The following is a 7264-nucleotide window of genomic DNA, read 5'->3' on the forward strand; positions in this document are numbered from 1 at the left end:
GTCATTGCCCTGAACTTGTTCCAACAGGTATTTTTTTGCACAAAGAGCTTCATCAGGTGGAGTGAAACTAAGTAAAGTTCAAGTACGGGTGCTCTTTCAGAGTACGGGGATTCACACTACTCCTTGGAAAAAAAAGAAATCCATTGCTACTCCTCTACTATTTCCCGTCATCTATTTGGGAGCTGGCAAATTGATTTGATAAAACAGTGATAGATTTGTCGGATTAAGATAGTAATTTACTTCCATTAATTTGAGAGACATCAGTGTCTCACAGTGAGAAGAAATATGGCTACCCTGGTGGGATACATTTAAATTCATTAGATTTTCCAGCTTTCATCGGAGACACTGAGACTTTTTCTTCATAGCCGATAAATCCTTTCAGTTTGTACTTCAAATGGCACTAAACAAGCACTCATCAATTTATATTTTAAATTCTCCTAATAATATCCAGTTGGATAAATCTGTTTAATTAGCAGTGGGCCAATGCTTTCTTGGCCCACTGCAAGTCCAGTTACCAGAATAAAAGAAAGGCATGGAGAGCTGCTGGTTGGAAAAAACATGCCTCCGACAATGGCGGGGAACAAGAAGAGACATTCTCCCAACAAATGTTAACCCAGGGAAAAAAAATTTGAATATATACAAAAGATTAAATTAACAATAGATGAATGGCAAATGAGAAAGCTGCCAGTGACCAGACTTTCTCAGGAGCCAACCTTTAACAATATGGATTATTTCGGATAATTCATGGTTTGCCACTCTTTATTCTTTGTCTCCTCTGTAATATCCAGGGCCCATCTTAGACAGATAATTAGGGCATTATCATATTCCTTAACTAAGTCGGACAAATTGCACTGTGCTTCGTGGTAAACCAACCTAGGGCTCTATCATTAGCATTGTCTAATTGTTCCGAATAAAGTCTTTGCCTTTTTAATTGCATCAACTTTATTTGTCAATACTCAAGAAAGAGTGACTGTTTCCTTTCCTGTTGGGCTTTGTGAATATGCTAGTCACTAGGTACTCTTACAGTTAACACAGGCCGCAGCATGGTAAAATGTAAGAAAATGTAAAGGTCAAAAACATGTTTCTATTATGAAAAAAATGAATGCTAATGACATAATTTTTTCAGCTCATCAGGCTCTTTGCTAAGTGCTGCTGTTATTGCCAGATCAGTAGTGTATAACAAAGAAGTGCTTTCTGCAGCCTGCTTCATTAGTCTGCCCTGTAGGACCTCACCTCCAGACCTTTCACTAATCTGTTGGCCAGCTCAATAGTCTTGTTAGTTCTATTCACTTCGTCCTGACTGCGGATTTTCTCAGCTGTAGCCCTCCCAGAGGCCGTGGCGAAGGCAGCCAGGTTTGTGTCTAGTTCCTTTAAATAAAAACAGTGAGAGACAACTTTGGACATTGTCAGAACAAGTAAAAATATCGCCACTGACTTATTTCATATTGCAGAAAGTTAAATTACACAGTGTGCCCCAGAAGTAAACACAACTGCGTTCGGGAGACTGTGCCAATTCGCACAATGAGAAGGTGCAGTAGGGGAAATGGAAGAAAAGGACGTTCGGCAGTTTATGTAATTTTTGTTGTTTGTTCAGAACGGCACCGAGGACAAAAAAAGAACATACACACAAATTCAAAATCCTAGTGGGAAATGGAGAATGTCATTTTCGCAGACAAATTACCTGAAGTCATGAAGATTTAATACAATTGATTTGTGTGTACCATTAGTGCCAATAACACACTTAATACGAAGTGTCTCCAAACATTTTGCATTGAGTGCTGCCTGCAAGATAAAGCCCAGGGGAAGCTTTTAAGGTGAGATTTGAAGAGCTGTGATGAATCAGCGGCTCAGAGGGAGGGAACCGGGCTGGGAGCTGGGGTGGTGCCAGTGAGAGCACGACTTCCAGCTGGGGATGTAATGGAGAAAGGGAGCCAGGGAGATTGGGGGTCCCATTGAGCATGCTGCAATGACAATAGAACTCACTGAGGATAAGTGGAAAGAATGGTTAGGAAAATGAAGGCTGTGCATGTACGTGCATTCAAGAGACTTGGCTGTTTCTTTGGGGGAGAGGGAAGGTGAGGAAAGGGAGATTTGGAAAAGAAAAGGCAACATTCAAGAAGAATCATTGTCCAAGTTGTGTTCAAGTAGTAAAAGAACCATTTGTGGATGTGTGTTTCTGATTGGCTGCTCTCTTTCGACAAATCATCTGCTCATTTAATGTTTATAAAGAACTTCCACGAAGGCAGGGAAACTGTTTATGTTCTCACCAGTATATTGGGAAGGCATTTGTAGGTATGGCATTGTGCAGAGTATTTTGCTCATGATATTTTTATGAAAAAATACATTAACACTGGAATAATTAGTAAGAACCAGAAAAACTCTCTTCAGATATGTAACATATGAGGATCTCAAAGTTCCTTTGGTATGACTACCTGTTTACACAAGGGCTGCTGAGCCATTATCAGTCTGTTTTATTATTAGGGAAACGGAGGCCAGGAGCCTAACTGGAAGTAGGAAAGAATTGTTTATAGAACCTGAGGGAAGGAACTCAGTCAGTGTTTCTTGGGCCTGTGGAATTATTCTTTTAGCCTGGCCCTGATCTAACTACTACTTAAAACTCCTCAGGCCAGTTAAGCGACATCCCCCTCCAACCTTCTGATCCCTCCTTTCTTTCCTAACAGCTGGTTCATCGTTATATGCCTACAAAACCATTGTAGATCATTAAACTGAATTAGGAGAAAAGACCAGACATTGCAAAGTCTATCCAGTATCTTATATTATCAGCCTGCATGGATGATAACACAGATGATAAAGTGGACAACCTTTCATCAGGTAGAACAATTATCCCTTACTTTCTAGAACCCTCTGATTCTATTAGACAGACGGCTGCTAGGGCTGCCATAACAAAGTTACGTAACAAAGTGCCATAACAAACTGGGTGGCCTAAACAATAGGTATTTATTGTCTCCAAGTTCTAGAGGCTAGAAGTCCAAGACCAAGGTGTTGGCAAGGTTGGTTCCTTCTGAGGGCTGTGATGGGGAATAGTTCCATGCTTCTTCCTGATGCTCTGCTGGCAGTCTTTGGTGTTCCTTGTTCACTCTGATCTCTTCCTTTATCTTCACATGGTATTCTCCCTGTATGAATGTCTTCAAATTTCCCATATATATATTTTTAACATTTACTCATTTTTGAAAGGCAGAGAGAGACAGAGCACGAATTGGGGGGGTGCAGAGAGAGAGGGAGAGACACAGAAACAGAAGCAAGCTCCAGGCTCTGAGCTGTCAGCACAGAGCCTGATGCGGGGCTCGAACTCACACACTGCGAGATCATGACCTGAGCCGAAGTTGGCCGCTTAACCGACTGAGCCACCCAGGCGCCCCTCAAATTTCCCATTTTTTTATTAAATTTTTTTTCAACGTTTTTTATTTATTTTGGGGACAGAGAGAGACAGAGCATGAACGGGGGAGGGGCAGAGAGAGAGGGAGACACAGAATCGGAAACAGGCTCCAGGCTCTGAGCCATCAGCCCAGAGCCCAACGCAGGGCTCGAACTCACGGACCGCGAGATCGTGACCTGGCTGAAGTCGGACGCTTAACCGACTGCACCACCCAGGCGCCCCAAATTTCCCATTTTTATAAGGACACCGGTAACATTGGATTGGACCTGCTGTAATGACCTCATTATAACTTGATTAACCCTATAAAGATTCTGTCTTCAAATACAGTCACTAGGGGTTAGCACCTCAGCATAAGAATTTTGGGGGTGCACAGGGGTGCCTGGGCAGCTCAGTTGGTTAAGCGTCCGACTCTTGGTTTTAGCTCAGGTCATGAACTCAAGGTTCATGAGTTCAAGCTCCCCATCGGGCTCTGCGCTGACAGCTCTCTCCCTCTCTCTCTGCCTTTCCTCCACTCACATGTGCACGTACTGTCTTTGTCAAAATAAATAATAAATAAACTTAAAAAAAAGAATTTTGGGGGGTGCACAATTCAACAGCTGCCAGCTGCCAGACACTGGACTATGAAGTTAAAGGGGAAGGATGGTACAAAGATGAGTAAGGTGTATGGTCCCTGAACTCATAGACTCACAATTCAGTAGAGAGATAGGTTGATGTGCGAATGAGGGCAAACTAAAAAAAAAGAATTTATAGTTAAGTGCAGCCACAGTGAGCCTGAGGGGCTGAGAAACCCAAGTCATTTGTTTCTGGAGAGGGGAGGAAAGAGGGCAGTGACCCAGGCCTCTACTTAAGTTCCTCCTTTATTCGTGGGCCTGAGGGGAGTATGTCCCCCGCATGTTGATGTGGGTGCCCTGCCAGGAGTGAGCCTAGCAGGGGCATGGATTCTCATCACCTCACCTTCAGGTGGCAGGTGATCCTCTGGTTCTGTGACTAAGGTGGGTCGGAGGGCAGAACACTTGATGTTTGGGATCGGGAGGAAAGGGGAGCACTGAGGGCTGGCACCTATAGGGTGGGAGTTTTGTCTTCAGCCCAGGTGCTTTAGGAACCCATGGGGACCCAGTGCTGGGACGGGGGGAGGGGTCCCCTCAGCTCTCCTCAGCTTCACAGCCTCTGGAGAAAAGTAGGCCCAGGAGGTCTCTTCAGATGTCTTCCCCATTCCCTAATGAAAGTTCTTCCTGCTGGAGGCCATCCACTGCCTCCCTCTCCCTTCTCCTCAGTGAAAGTGGAGAACAGTGAACTGCCTATGGGAACCACCCTACATTCTTGTTGAGAGTTGGATCCTTTACGGACTGTTACCAAATTTCAAAAATTTATGGTTCAACAATTCTTTGGAAGAGCATTTGAGTTCATTCTGGAGGGAAAGAAAAAAAGGTAGGAGCAGGAAAGTAGGGAAAGGACAGAAAAGAAATTCGTTGAAAGTGCAGGAAGCCCCATGGAGGAGGGGGAGGGAGGACAAGGGATTTCTGTGAGGGCAACAGAAGCCACACCCCGGGCTTTTATTCTTTTCTTGCTCAAATCTGTCCCTCACACCCCTTGTCAGAGTTACGTCTCCAAAGCACGGACTGACCCCCCCTCCTCCAATAAAAAATTTTGTTACTGTTCCTCATCATCTCTAGAATAAAGTCCAGACTCCTTGGTATGTCACACAGGAGCCTCTATGGCCTGGCTTTTGCCTGCCTCTCAGACCTCCCCGGCCCCTACCTCCATCCCTGTTTCACAGAATTTCTTTCCATTCCTAGAAGAAGTCATGCTGTTTCACACCCTAGAACCTTGTAAATGCTGTTTTCTCTGCAGAATCTTTCAGGCTTCCACACTTGCTCCTCATTCGAATATGTCACCTCCTTCGCAAAAGCTTTCTCTGAACACCAGGCAAGAATAGTCCCACATCTACCCTTCCCTCAGTTCCCACAGCCTTGTTGCTCATCATAGTACAATACAAATAATATTATATTATAATTATATATGTCTCATCCGTCTCTCCCTCCAGACTGTGAGCTATTGTAGGAGAGCTTTGTTTTACTCACCTTGGAGGCCCCAGCCTTCAGCACATGGCCTGGCATGTAGCTTTCACAGTAAGCCTCTGCCAAATGAATGCATATTGGTAAGGCTTAGGAAAGAGAAGGGAAGACAGGAAAAAGCAAGAGAGAAAGGCAGAAAGACTAGGTGAAGGGAAGGAAAAGACAGGAGAGAAAAAGCAGAAGCATTGTGATTCTTCACGACTCTTAAGAACCCCCCCCCCCCCATTCACCTCCCCACTCACTTCAGTTCACTAGTTCATTATGGCATTACAGAGCTAGCCACTAGGCACTACTCTGGGAACCGTGGATATGGAAATGAAACACATAGGATCTGTCCTCAAGAAGCCCCCAGTTTAGGTGGTGTCGGGGGGAGGGATGCAAAGAGAAGGTAACCGGTAAAAGGACAACCAATGAGCAAGTCCGTGTTTACCACGTGGTACCATGGGGGGGAGGGGCAGAGGGTGTGACTCACCAACTCTGCAGGAGTGGAGGCATTCTGACAATCCAGTGGGTCTGCTGAACAAGAATAATGAGTGGAAAGCAAGGAAACAAAGGAAGGGGGCTACTGATGTTTAATTTGTAAAGGAAAGTCTTTAAAATTCAGTGCTTTCAGTTTTTATTTTTACATCTGAAACTGGCAGGACCGGCAGTGTTTCTTGAGGTATAGACCTTCTGGTCCTCTTCAGCATATTGTACAAAACTGATGGAGGTATTTGAGGTTGCCCAGGGAATATAGGATTCAACCACCTGAGCAGTGTCTTTCAGTTTGATATTGATCGCTTAATCAGGAGGAGAAGGTTTATAATTTACGTTGGGGACTTCCTTCTTTTCTCCTGGATTCGTTTGGGTTTTCGTGACCGAAGCAACAAACCACTCGCTCAAAGCCAGGTCTGTATCTCTCCAGTGCGTGTCGGACCCTGGAGATTCAAAGTGAGATGCCCATGCTCCCTATGTAGACAGTGGCACCAAGAGCTCATATCACGCTGCATGTACAAGGATTGGAGACCTTAAGTCGTCATGGTTTTCTTTTAGGTTCTCTTTTCTGAGTCTGTTTTGTTTGACTGTAGTTGTTTCTGACATTCTGAAAAGAAGTGCTAAACCGATAAAAGACAACATCATTATCCCCCATCTTTCCGTGTGGTGGATAACAAGACCTACCCCTTCTCTTTCAGTGCATATCAGTGTGATGAATATGGGGGAAAAAATGTAAGTGTCCGAGTCCCTTTCTTTTTCAGTCTCTCCCTCTCTTTTTTCCCTTCCTTCCTTCCTTCTTTCTTTTTTTAAGCGCTGCCCTTTTCAAAACAAGGGGAGATTCAGCATAGTTCCCGTGCCCCAGTGATCCAGTGGTGTCACATCACTATGGCAATTGCTGCCCAGGGCAGGAATGCTGAGCAGCTGTAATCGTGCAACGCCTTATTGCTGGTGCATGTCAATCAGAACCTATGAATTGAGAAAAATTTGCTCTGTTCATTCTGTTAAATGATGTATCCAATTAAACCTGTTAGAATTCATGATCTTCAGTCAAGGTTAAATGAAAGTAGTTACTCCTGTCAGCTAGGTGATTAAATGCTGCCTACATCAGGCACATTTATGTGCAAAATTAAAATTTTGGTATAAAGCATGAATCTTTATGCATGCCAGTTAATTATCTTGCAGTTCCTCCACTTATTAAATGCCCACTGCATTTCTTCTTAATCATCAGCTTCCTTTCAAAACTTATTTCCTACTTCACATTACAGCACATTTCAGTGTTTAAATGAAATGCTGTACCAATGAAAACTTTCTCTTTTTG

At 43.9% G+C, this 7264-nt stretch overlaps 1 long non-coding RNA gene across 1 annotated transcript; it reads right to left on the minus strand.

The window, feature by feature from the left end:
- Positions 1-2939: 2939 nt before the first annotated feature.
- Positions 2940-5865, minus strand: LOC128314067 (uncharacterized). Its single transcript, XR_008295446.1, has 3 exons — positions 5715-5865; positions 5479-5534; positions 2940-3146 (listed from the first exon to the last, which is right to left on the minus strand). It is a non-coding gene; the product is annotated as an uncharacterized LOC128314067 (long non-coding RNA).
- Positions 5866-7264: the final 1399 nt, after the last annotated feature.

The sequence above is a fragment of the Acinonyx jubatus genome, chromosome C1 (genome assembly GCF_027475565.1).
Source record: "Acinonyx jubatus isolate Ajub_Pintada_27869175 chromosome C1, VMU_Ajub_asm_v1.0, whole genome shotgun sequence".
Taxonomy (NCBI): Eukaryota; Metazoa; Chordata; class Mammalia; order Carnivora; family Felidae; genus Acinonyx; species Acinonyx jubatus.